The sequence below is a fragment of the Ambystoma mexicanum genome, chromosome 4p, assembly GCF_040938575.1.
Source record: "Ambystoma mexicanum isolate Mex_15411 chromosome 4p, UKY_AmexF1_1, whole genome shotgun sequence".
In the NCBI taxonomy this organism is placed as follows: domain Eukaryota; kingdom Metazoa; phylum Chordata; class Amphibia; order Caudata; family Ambystomatidae; genus Ambystoma; species Ambystoma mexicanum.
Window position 1 is genome coordinate 1,006,700,939 of NC_090927.1, and position 13,131 is coordinate 1,006,714,069.

The 13,131-nt window shown below is 46.5% G+C and overlaps 1 protein-coding gene across 1 annotated transcript in view; it reads left to right on the forward strand.

The window, feature by feature from the left end:
* The first annotated feature begins 4,419 nt into the window (after positions 1–4,419).
* The window catches only part of LIN28B (lin-28 homolog B), a 982,932-nt gene continuing 974,220 nt past the window's right edge, over positions 4,420–13,131 (forward strand). Inside the window, exon 1 of the mRNA XM_069606591.1 lies at positions 4,420–4,964. The gene's annotated coding sequence lies outside the window, so the exon portion shown is untranslated. The remainder of the gene's footprint in view (positions 4,965–13,131) is intronic.

A 13,131-nucleotide genomic window follows, 5' to 3' on the forward strand; every position in this document is an offset into this window, starting at 1 on the left:
GAAAACAGCAGAAGGGGCTATCAGAATGCAGATCCTGATGGATATGAACATAGGAGGAACGAAGGACGAGATTGTTGCAGAATGAGACAAGCTAAGAGCAAAGATTGAGCAGTGTAAACTATTTCCAGCAGCATCACTGAAGCTGGATAATCTGCATGACCCAAAGTTCTATGAAGGGAAGTGGGTTTGGTGCAACCCTGAAGGAGTGTGCTGTTACATGCACTGGTCATCCGACGACCAGACAAACTATTATGGACACCTTGGAGGAATACCGAAGATATGGCAACCCAGAGGAAAAGGACTATCATATAAGGAAGTGGTTGACAGGTTGACCAGAGGGGGGACTGAAGAGGGATGGGGAAGTTTACCCCCTCCTCCACCTCCTATAAGATACATGACACGGAAGAAGGCTGAGATACCGCGATTGCCCATACTATTTTGGACCAATTCCCAGTGCTCCAATGATTGATAAGTATGTTGAGAGGTACCCCCTCAGCCAGCCCTATAGGCAAGGTGCAGTACAAATCTACCCCAGAGTGGACAAGGAGCCCCAGGCTGCAACTAAAGACACCTCAATTGACAGTAATGATTAAAGTGCCAAGAAGCCATGTAGCTGACGTTGTTAGACACCACGATTTAGCAGCGTTAGACAAGAAGCACACGTGCCCAGAGGCGTAGCCAGGATTGTCTAGCAAATGGGGCCTGATGCTAATGTAGTTGGGCCCACTGCACTGACAAAAATATCTGTAAATACCCACACAGCGCTGCTGAGTGGGCATTTACAGATTTTGGGTGGGCCTTGCCCCTCAGGCCCTACCGTGCCTACGCCTCTGCACGTGCCATCCGCACTTCGGGACACAAACACGCACTTGTATACACAAAGAACACAAGCATACATTTCTATAGTTAGAGGAAAGATACAAATATGTAATGTCATTGCTTTTATTATTTTGCCATTAGCTAGACGTAGCAACGCAGAAACCGCAAGAGCAAGAGATCCTGAGCAGAGCTTGCAGATGCTTATATGCGAATAACCGTATGTAGCTGCAGGAGCACCTACAGGACCTGACAGAACCAAGTGTGATTAATGTATGGAGAATATAGAATAGCACAAAAATTGTAGAAGCCGCATTATGGTTTAGGAAAATTACAGCAGGCCACAGGCCTCTCAGCGAGGATCAAGCTGAGCTGAATTCAGGCTGAACAAGAGCAAAACATGTGAGATAGGACCTGCTGCCAAGGTCACCAGATACAGATGTCATTCCATTCCCTGAACAACAGTAGCCCCAGCTGCAGTAAATGCGAATAATTCCTCATAATTCAGAGTTGCACAGCTCCAAATCATGGTCTCCGAACACGTGACCAAGCCAACACACACAATGGACAGCAACCAGTGCTGAGAAAGGGAGCCAATCTCATGCTACCAGACAGAAGCTTGCAACAAAGATGCTACAATTTGAGACAAGTATTGCACTGAGCAAAAGAGCACTCTCATAGACTAAGGTGATACACACAAGTTACAATGCAGACACATAGTCATTATTATTACCTTGAAAAGGTACACCAAGAGCTGAGAACCTTTGCGGATACCAAGCCTGGGGATGTCAGCTCTAGCCAATCACAGTTTATTATCCTAGGGGTGGGTAGCAACTGGCAAGAATCAATGGTAAGACCCTCACACTGCAACATTGTTAGTTATTTGGGGATGGACCAGGCCAGTGACCTGACATGGGAGAGCCAGTACAATAACATATATAGGCGACCATATAGGTGATTAGGCTTCTGACAGCCAATCCCAGATGTCGGTAGGTTTTCTGGATAAGGGCCCAGGTTGTAGTGTCACTCTGATGTCATTAGGGTACAAAACTGGCCTGTGAGCCAGGGGAAGTTGAGATGTCCACAGATGTCTTCTGTCCTTGTGCTGATCCCTGTTGGTTTTATTTGTAATAAAACGCAGTTTCAACTTACTGTTTGACTAAGTCCTCTGTTTGTCCTGTGGAAAGTGTTGGGCCTTCCGAGAGTCTGCAAACTCTTAGTGGCCCTCTGGCATACCTGGGAGTTTGTGCCAACAAGTCCATAATAAACATGATCCCCAATCTAAAAGAACTGTAAAAAGATCACCTGGTATAGAGATTCTTTGTCACGAACTTCCAGCTTGCTGCTATGCCAGATGTTTAGAACATTAGATACCCACATGAAGGCAAACCCTTTTTTTGCATGCTAGCTAGAAAAAGTCATGGATATAAACTAATCTTTGAAAGGGAACTTTATTGTTTTACTCACTTTCATTGTCTTGGAAGCAGATACAAAGTGGCTAGTTAATTAGAGCAATATGTGGTCTTTCCACAAGAAATGTCCTTTTGCAATGCCAATTTCCTAAAGAATAACACCTAAGAAAGGCACTACTGAAAACAAAAGGAAAGTAATTCAGCACTGTGGTGGCACTTAATTTGCTTTGTGCCCCTCCCCCACCCATAAAAAGGAGGACAATCATGCTTTTTTGATATGTAAAACACAGAGGTCTGCCTCCTTGAAATACTAACAAAAGGGCTGCATGTTTGTGCATACTGCAGGTTGGCACTAATGAGGGCTTTGAAATAACAAGGCCTCTGATCATTCCCCAAGTCTGTTTCTTTGATGTCTTATCTTTTATTATTGGGCTGGGGCAGACACCTGTGAACTGGAGAGTGATAATGGCCCCTCTCCCTGAAAAGTCACAGCTCATTGGAAAGGGGCAATAAGCATTTCAAAGCCCCTCTTTCTGCCTATTCTCCACAGTAATGGCTGCACTGCGTAAGCCTGAAACAGTGTAATGCAGTGCATAAGCCCGAAACAGTGTAATGCATGCACACGTGCACATTCTATTCCGAAGGTGCTTGTGTAAAACAACTCTGTGATGTGAAGCCAACTAGGGCAATCAGTGGCATCTCCAGGAATCAAATTTAGGAGGGGCACAGAGGGGGCCACAGACAAAAGTGGGGGGGTCGCCTATAAAAGGGCAAAGTGTGACATCAGAAGCACTCCTGCAGAGAATATTTTGTGCACAGCAACTACCACACCCCACTGCACCTCCCCCCCCATCAGAATGTAGCCACTAAACCATTAAGTCACTAATGACCCATCATTAGCGGTTTTGTGTGCTACATTCTGATTGGAGGGGCTGCTCTTGGCAACAGGGGGAATTTAACAGCTCTTCCAGACATGCCAACATTCAGGAGCCGCTGATAGGGAGAATTCACCACAGCAATCAGCAGAAAAACTCATTTTCCCATAGGATCGCACTGGGGTTATAATTATTTTAGGCGGGAGGGTTGGCATGTATGCTCTTCGTGCGCAGCATTGATTGTGGTCCTTTGTGTGTGCTGTGCAGACCCAGCACTGTAGACAGAACAGAGAAAGTAGCCAGACTAAGGTCGGAGGGGCACAAGGGGTGAGCCCAACGCAACTGAGGGCAATTCACAGAGATTTCTGGTTGTCTTATGCAGGCAATACAATTTTAAGCAGGGTGTTGAAATTGTTAGAGGACTCCTTGATTTCGAGAATATGCTGTGTTTAAAATGAATGTTGACAACACGGAAAGGGTGTGTTTTTAAAAAAAATGGAGACGAGCATGGATTCAACTTTAAACTGAGAGTGCCACCACAGGGCTTGCTCATCTTCTGTATTGTGTCCTGTTTATGTCGTTTTCCGAAGGTCAGCAAGTCCCTTCACAAACGGCCCCATTTTGTCAGGGGAAAGGTCGTGCTGAAGCTGTTACAAACCCCAATGGTTTTACAACGGTGGTTGTTCACAACCTCAATCATTTCAGGGAGGTGTCGCCACATGTCAGCACCCGCACTCCGAGATTCGTTATCTATAATAACTACAAAGTGGATGCAGAAAACTTAGTTCAGGCTATGATCGAAGGATGTAGCCGGGTATTGAACAGTTTCAGTTACATCACAGTCACCACACGGCCAGGTAAAAACGTTTACTCAAACCATGACCGGAGACCCGTGCAGTAGACGCTGTGCGCCACCACGCATCTCAGCTATGCCTCGTGCCGCTTTGTTGCTGATTGGCCATCGAGCTCCACTAGCCCGTCCCCCATTGGTGCGTTCACCACCCCTTCGTCTCATTGGTCCGCTTCCCTGGTCCCTTTGGGGAGCGCTTCTACCCCTCCTCTCCCGCTGTTACTTCCAGGGCCAGGCATACTCTGGAAAGACCCCTCTGTTTGTCGCCCCGCCTCTGCAGAGAGCAGCTGCAGTGCCGCACCCGCAGGAGCTTGAGCCCGACGGCCACCCTGGTCCCCTTCCCCCAGCCGTGTTCAGTGCGCGTGCAGTATATAGTACCCGTACCCCTTATGAGACAATTGTACACTCCAGCCTCGCGCCTGGTCAGAGCATCTCAGTAGCACTCAACAGGGGGATAATGCCCAGATAGTCTTACCCTCGGGCACTAAGTAATGGGAATTCTCCTATAGCCTGTATTTGTAATGCCCCCCGCCCCCACCCTCTCTTATTGTGTAGCGCACTCGCAGCAGCCTCACCCCAACTCCGTAATAACAAGGCACGCACTTAAGCCTTGAATACCCTTTCATAAAGCACCACCATCCAACATCTCGGCTCGTCATCAATATCAGCCCTCCCCCACCCTCTGCTGTCTATCGGGAGATGGGCTCCAGAGCCCTATTAATAGCGCCCAGCACGACAAATGCAATGGCACCACGAATAGCAATGTTTGGCGTCAGGGCAAACCCGATACCGCCTGGTGTGAGGCTTCCTATACAGGTTAAGCGGTTCCCGGCAGTGCTATGACAGCATGTGACCATGCACAGGCCATGCCACAGCTGAAATAACATCCGTGCACAGCCACCCGAGATGAGCTGTGAAATCGGGTTGCACCGCTTTATTTCCATATAGCTGAGTGTGGCGTTCAGCGACCCTTCGAGATCATTTTGCCCCAAGGGTTCAACCTAACCCAGGGTAAGTGGATTCAAACATTAATATAAGTTTAACATTTTTTTTATAATATTTCCCCCCGAAGGCTTTGGATAGAGCATTTGTTTATAACATTATTATATATTATGTCCTTATTTTGTTGGCTTTAGAAAAATGACGAGTTAGTACTGGAAGGATTGCCCAGTTTACAAGTGTCCATCACGTGAAGGGACCGACCTTTATTTCACAATCCTGTTTTGTCAAAAAATTATAATTTAAATGTTTTGATTCTGCAATGTATTAATTCAGTGCGAAGCAGTTTAACGGAACGTTAGAGTCAAACGGGCATTTTAATTTGAGCGTTCTAATTTTGAACAGTTGACAGCTGTGGGGATAAAACCTGCGACAACCAGAACCCATACAGATTGCAGCAGTTAAACTCAGTATTAGTGTCATGTCAAAGGTATTGATGGATAAATCATAAGTCAGGAACCAGCAGCACGGGCCTTTATCGACAGCCATCGTAGATTTATATGCAGGATCATCATGGTAAAGGTCAAATGTCAGGCACTGGGGGAAAGGTCAGGCTGCTCATTTTCTTTTCTTTCTTCGGCAAAAGCTAAATTATTCAACGGCTTCCCCATTACGGCCCATGTTAATTCGTTTTTTTATGCATTGCCCCAAAACATCTCGTGTTAAACGTATGGTAAAACCCCACATTTTATTTGTTTAAACGTCGACACTCTGAAGAACGAGGCCATGCTTTTATTCGCCCATGCCAGCTTTCACCAAGTGGTCATGTTTACCTCTTTATATGGGATTGTTGTGGGTTTTATTGCCCTACAAACGACACCAACGAAGCAATCACGTGCAGGTAAAGCAGCACGTGCCTTTAAATGTTGACATATACAGCGTCAGTTGTGTGAATTGCCAACGTTCAAATAGGACTTTTTATTTTTTAAATGAGAATTAAACCAGACCTGCCATACACGATCCAGCATTTGATATCCATTAGTACATTAACACAATTTAAACGCCGCGCTATCTCTGATTGGGTTCCCTTAGTATAGATTATGAATACACCATGTTGCACATGACATTTTACCCATTTGTTGTCTGCATGGTTAGTTTTGCATTGCTTTCAGATTCACATTGTTCATCTACTTTGCAGACATTTCTTAATGTTAACACCTAAATGTCATAGACCAGTACAATAGTTCTTAGATGTTTAAAACAAGGGCAGATCTTTCTTGTACTCTGGGCTCTAGATAATGTTTCGAAGTGGGAGTGTTTAAGCCTTTTTTAAATTTGTGGTACAATTCTTTTTTATGGGAGTGAAAAGGTTATTGGATATATTTTGGGCGAATACAAATATATCTTAATCCTAAAATGTTTATCTTGTATATCATTTTGTAATCTATACTTCTATGCACCTATTCTTCAAACACTTCAATTTACTTATTTTTACCTTAAAAGTTCCCCCTCAGGTCACACATTCTTAATGGAGCCCCTTTCTCTGATGCTGATTTGATTATAATTATGGAGTTGTGTGTGCATGCAAGGGCAGGCTCCTCCTATGCGTCATTTGTTTTCTATTTTTTGGTGGGAGCATTTTTACACCCTGTGTATAGTGAATGCATCGAATTGTGACTATATGTGCAGATATATTTATGTGGTAGGTTGCAATTAAAACACTGTTGAAATTAACAAAACAGCAGATACATGATTCCCCCCCAAGAAAAGCATTCTCTGCTAGGTAACCTGCCCAATTTACATACATTACATATTCTTTAGACAGTTGGTATATAAATTGTTCCCAAAAAGATTTTCAAAACTTCAGATTTTGTTTAGTTTCACAGATTATAATTTGACAGTGTGGCCCCAGTGCGTGCTTCCCACTGAGAGTTGAATCAGTGATCGTCTCCTGTAATAGAAAGGAAACAGAAAATGATGGTGTTTCATATATTACGGCATTCCACAGAACTGGAATTGGTATTTTTGTTTCATTATTTATTAAAATAGAAGCTGTAGATCAGGGATCTGTAACCTGCGGCTCTCCAGATGTGCTGCACTATAAATCCCTTGATCCCTCACCATTGACTATTGCGGCTAGGGTTGCTGGGAGTTGAAGTCTAAAACATCCGCAGAGCCAAAGATTGCAGACACCTGTCCTAGATCATACCCTCTTTCACATGAACAAATATTTAGAACAAGCAAGCAACACCCTCACTCATTGTAATTGCAAACGTAAAATGGAATTTTATGTGATAAAGAAGCAGATAACAAAAATGTAAAGAAACTATGGAAGGAATCACTCGAGATCCAAACATTCCTAATTTTGTCTTAAGTACCTGCTGTAATAAAACATTAAAAAAAGATAGTATTCTAAATAGTTTGAGGGATAATACTATTGAGTGATTTACCAATTTAGTATATGGTGCAGTCACATTTTTTTCCAAGATTCATATTGTGGCCAGGGGTTTAAAATTACTGCAGAAAAAATAAAAAGGGTATATGTACACCTCTTTAGTCGAGGATTATGCAACTCAAGTGTTGTAGCGTTGTTTAACATTTTATAAGAAAATGTATTAAAATGGCATTACCTTATGTTCTGCAGTATCTGGGCATGGTAATCCCCAAAACGACATTCTGTATGCACGGAATTGGAGACAGAAGAGGAAGTTCCCCATATTCCATGATATATGCCAGAATCTTTGTCTCTAAACTTAACATTTAGCAATAGAGTATTATAGGTATAGGGCCTGATTTACAGAAAAACGTGCAAATCCTGTGCCAAATGTTTGACGCATGTGCTAGGATTGCACGGCGCAAATGCATCACACGAATAGGCGATTTACAGAAATTGCCCATACCAACCATCAACAACCCCATGAATGAAATAAATCTGCACACCCCAAATGCAGCGTGCACCTACACCCACCATTCCTACTCCCTGTACACCCACCAAACTATGTCACCCGCATGCAAAGCACACCTACATCCACAATTTCCACTCCCCCTAGGACCACGAAACAGAGCCACACACATGCAAAGGGAACCTACACCCAATATTCACACCCCCTGTACACCTACGAAACTGCCCGCCACATGCAAAGTGCACCTACACCCACTATTCCCACCTCCTGTACATCCAAGAAACATTGCCCGCTATATGCAAAGTGAACTCACTATTCCCACCCCCTGTACACCCACGAAACAGAGCCACCCACATGCAAAGTGCTCCTACACCCAAGCAACCTAACCCCTGTACTGCCACCAATCACCACACATAACCCCACACCCACACATCCCCGTCAAAGGACCAGCACACACAAGCTGCACCACAAAACTGCACATCACAGCACCCATGCATCCCCTTGAACCTAAAAATAGGGCACCAGTCCAAACCATATTAATGTCACATGGCTGTCACCATCATCACACACCAGTCTGAGCACACCGGTGGATGAGAACTGTCCACCCCACTTAGCGGTTGTGTGGTGCAGTATGCAGATGCCCCACCTGCACCTGTATGTGTGCAACAGGAAGGCAGGAAGGCAACCGCCACACACCAGGCTTGTGTGCCCCCAGTGCATGCACTGCTCCATTGCCATGAAGATAGATTGACACTGAAGTGAGACCCAAAGCCGTGGGCTGTGTGGGTCCCTGCACATGGCATGGGTCCCAGGGAAGACCCTGATGTGCACCGTGAGGTGTAGACGATGACACACTCTGCCATCAATCCTGACCAACTAGCCAGAGTTGAATGTGAGTCACAACTAAGCACATGAGCTGGACGCACAGGCAAGGACAATGCAGTGAGGGCTGGACCGTGGGTCTGGACTGGGCCACAACAGGCAGAGTTCTTCTGGGACTGCAGCCCACAAGAACTCAGCCCTGTGCCCAAATGAAAAATCCAACGCATGCCAGTACACAGCTCAATACTCAACAAATTCCCCTAGTACTGTCACCACCTCCAGTGTGCAACCACAACACCCTACTGTAACCTGTTTTAATAAACATATTTTATTGGGGATTTAAACACATTCATACAACATATCAACAGTTTCCCCCTCTCCCCCCTTGCACCCCCCCATCCCGGATTGATTCCTTGGTCTGTTCATGTTTGTCACTCCATGCATCACCTCCAGTAGTATGTCGCCTGTAATGTTCAAGATAAGACCCCAGTGCTCCCGCCATTGCCCACCAATAGTTCTCAGATTTCACGTTCTTCCCACTTTCCCCAGATCTTAGTAGCTTTTGCAGGGCACCCCCGTGCTGTGTATATTCTGTGTTCTTTTGTCGCGCAGATATCCATTTCGTTGACCCATTGGTCGACTGTTGGGCATTCCGTTGCACCCCATTTCTGTGCTATGTCCCGCTTTATCAGGCCAATTGCTGTGGAGAGAAATATACCCTCCCATTTGTTCGAGGCGCTTTCATCCGGAGCGCACAGTAGCATTTTTGCGGGTTCTAGTGTTATTGTGCGACCCAGCATTCTTGTAAGTACTTGTGAGCATTGTGTCCAGAAGTCTCTGATCTTGGGGCAGTCCCAGAGGAGATGAAAAAAAGTGCCCTCCTCCCCCCGGCATCTCAGGCAATTGGGGTCTGCTGCCCTTCCCCAACCGAAAAGGGCCACGCGGGGGTAGTATACCCTCTGAAGTATTTTGAGCTGTACCAGTCTTATTTTGGAGTCTATTGCGATTTCGCGAGGGTGCATGAGGACCTGAATCCAGTCCTCAGGGACAATATCCCCAATATCCCGCTCCCATCTAGTTTTGAGGCTGGTCAGTTCCGGAGTAGCAAATGCATTGATGGCCTTATAAAGTATAGTTTGCAAAGGTAGCGGGCGCCCCTCTCTCGACAGAACAAGGCCTGATAACCTGTTCAGTGGTTATTAACCACTTGAGAGTTCGCAGCCACTGCTTTTACTCACTGTGCCTTTTACAGATGGGAAATATCCATTTGCATATCAGTCTTTGTCCTGCCCAGGGGCAGTCCAGCACCGAAATGCAATGGCAATTCCAACCTGAACGAGAGTACCACCAGCAACCCCATACACGTGTTTCACCCTTGTTGGGGATCATCAGTGAGGTGAAGCTGATGCCTCTCTAAGCACAGTGAGAGGGAGACCACGTCTGGTTGCCCCCAGGAAACCTAGGGTTACCAATCCCAGGTTCCTTGAAATTTAGTTTGCAAAGGTAGCGGTCGCCCCTCTCTCGACAGATCAAGGCCTGATAACCTGTTCAGTAGTTATTAACCACTTGAGAGTTCGCAGCCACTGCTTTTACTCACTGTGCCTTTTACAGATGGGAAATATCCATTTGCATATCAGTCTTTGTCCTGCCCAGGGGCAGTCCAGCACCAAAATGCAATGGCAATTCCAACCTGAACGAGAGTACCACCAGCAACCCCATACACGTGTTTCACCCTTGCTGGGGATCATCAGTGAGGTGAAGCTGATGCCTCTCTAAGCACAGTGAGAGGGAGACCACGTCTGGTTGCCCCCAGGAAACCTAGGGTTACCAATCCCAGGTCCCTTGAAATTTAGTTTGCAAAGGTAGCGGGCGCCCCTCTCTCGACAGAACAAGGCCTGATAACCTGTTCAGTGGTTATTAACCACTTGAGAGTTCGCAGCCACTGCTTTTACTCACTGTGCCTTTTACAGATGGGAAATAGCCATTTGCAGATCAGTCTTTGTCCTGCCCAGGGGCAGTCCAGCACCGAAATGCAATGGCAATTCCAACCTGAACGAGAGTACCACCAGCAACCCCATACACGTGTTTCACCCTTGTTGGGGATCATCAGTGAGGTGAAGCTGATGCCTCTCTAAGCACAGTGAGAGGGAGACCATGTCTGGTTGCCCCCAGGAAACCTAGGGTTACCAATCCCAGTTTCCTTGAAATTTAGTTTGCAAAGGTAGCGGGCGCCCCTCTCTCGACAGAACAAGGCCTGATAACCTGTTCAGTGGTTATTAACCACTTGAGAGTTCGCAGCCACTGCTTTTACTCACTGTGCCTTTTACAGATGGGAAATATCCATTTGCATATCAGTCTTTGTCCTGCCCAGGGGCAGTCCAGCACCAAAATGCAATGGCAATTCCAACCTGAACGAGAGTACCACCAGCAACCCCATACACGTGTTTCACCCTTGTTGGGGATCATCGGTGAGGTGAAGCTGATGCCTCTCTAAGCACAGTGAGAGGGAGATCATGTCTGGTTGTCCCCAGGAAACCTAGGGTTACCAATCCCAGGTTCCTTGAAATTTAGTTTGCAAAGGTAGGGGGCGCCCCTCTCTCGACAGAACAAGGCCTGATAACCTGTTCAGTGGTTATTAACCACTTGAGAGTTCGCAGCCACTGCTTTTACTCACTGTGCCTTTTACAGATGGGAAATATCCATTTGCGTATCAGACTTTGTCCTGCCCAGGGGCAGTCCAGCACCGAAATGCAATGGCAATTCCAACCTGAACGAGAGTACCACCAGCAACCCCATACACGTGTTTCGCCCTTGTTGGGGATCATCAGTGAGGTGAAGCTGATGCCTCTCTAAGCACAGTGAGAGGGAGACCACGTCTGGTTGCCCCCAGGAAACCTAGGGTTACCAATCCCAGGTTCATTGAAATTTAGTTTGCAAAGGTAGCGGGCGCCCCACTCTCGACAGAACAAGGCCTGATAACCTGTTCAGTGGTTATTAACCACTTGAGAGTTCGCAGCCACTGCTTTTACTCACTGTGCCTTTTACAGATGGGAAATATCCATTTGCATATCAGTCTTTGTCCTGCCCAGGGGCAGTCCAGCACCGAAATGCAATGGCAATTCCAACCTGAACGAGAGTACCACCAGCAACCCCATACACGTGTTTCACCCTTGTTGGGGATCATCAGTGAGGTGAAGCTGATGCCTCTCTAAGCACAGTGAGAGGGAGACCACGTCTGGTTGCCCCCAGGAAACCTAGGGTTACCAATCCCAGGTTCCTTGAAATTTAGTTTGCAAAGGTAGCGGGCGCCCCTCTCTCGACAGAACAAGGCCTGATAACCTGTTCAGTGGTTATTAACCACTTGAGAGTTCGCAGCCACTGCTTTTACTCACTGTGCCCGCTACCTTTGCAAAACTATTTTTCAAGGAACCTGGGATTGGTAACCCTAGGTCTCCTGGGGGCAACCAGATGTGGTCTCCCTCTCACTGTGCTTAGAGAGGCATCAGCTTCACCTCACTGATGATCCCCAACAAGGGTGAAACACGTGTATGGGGTTGCTGGTGGTACTCTCGTTCAGGTTGGAATTGCCATTGCATTTCGGTGCTGGACTGCCCCTGGGCAGGACAAAGACTGATATGCAAATGGATATTTCCCATCTGTGAAAGGCACAGTGAGTAAAAGCAGTGGCTGCGAACTCTCAAGTGGTTAATAACCACTGAACAGGTTATCAAGTCTGTTCTTTCGAGAGAGGGGCGCCCGCTACCTTTTGCAAAACTATTTTTCAAGGAACCTGGGATTGGTAACCCTAGGTCTCCTGGGGGCAACCAGACATGGTCTCCCTCTCACTGTGCTTAGAGAGGCATCAGCTTCACCTCACTGATGATCCCCAACAAGGGTGAAACACGTGTATGGGGTTGCTGGTGGTACTCTCGTTCAGGTTGGAATTGCCATTGCATTTCGGTGCTGGACTGCCCCTGGGCAGGACAAAGACTGATATGCAAATGGATATTTCCCATCTGTGAAATCCACAATGAGTAAAAGCAGTGGCTGCGAACTCTCAAGTGGTTAATAACCACTGAACAGGTTATCAAGTCTGTTCTTTCGAGAGAGGGGCGCCCGCTACCTTTGCAAAACTATTTTTCAAGGAACCTGGGATTGGTAACCCTAGGTCTCCTGGGGGCAACCAGACGTGGTCTCCCTCTCACTGTGCTTAGAGAGGCATCAGCTTCACCTCACTGATGATCCCCAACAAGGGTGAAACACGTGTATGGGGTTGCTGGTGGTACTATCGTTCAGGTTGGAATTGCCATTGCATTTCGTTGCTGGACTGCCCCTGGGCTGGACAAAGACTGATATGCAAATGGATATTTCCCATCTGTGAAAGGCACAGTGAGTAAAAGCAGTGGCTGCGAACTCTCAAGTGGTTAATAACCACTGAACAGGTTATCAAGTCTGTTCTTTCGAGAGAGGGGCGCCCGCTACCTTTGCAAAACCTTATACAGTATAGTCGTTAA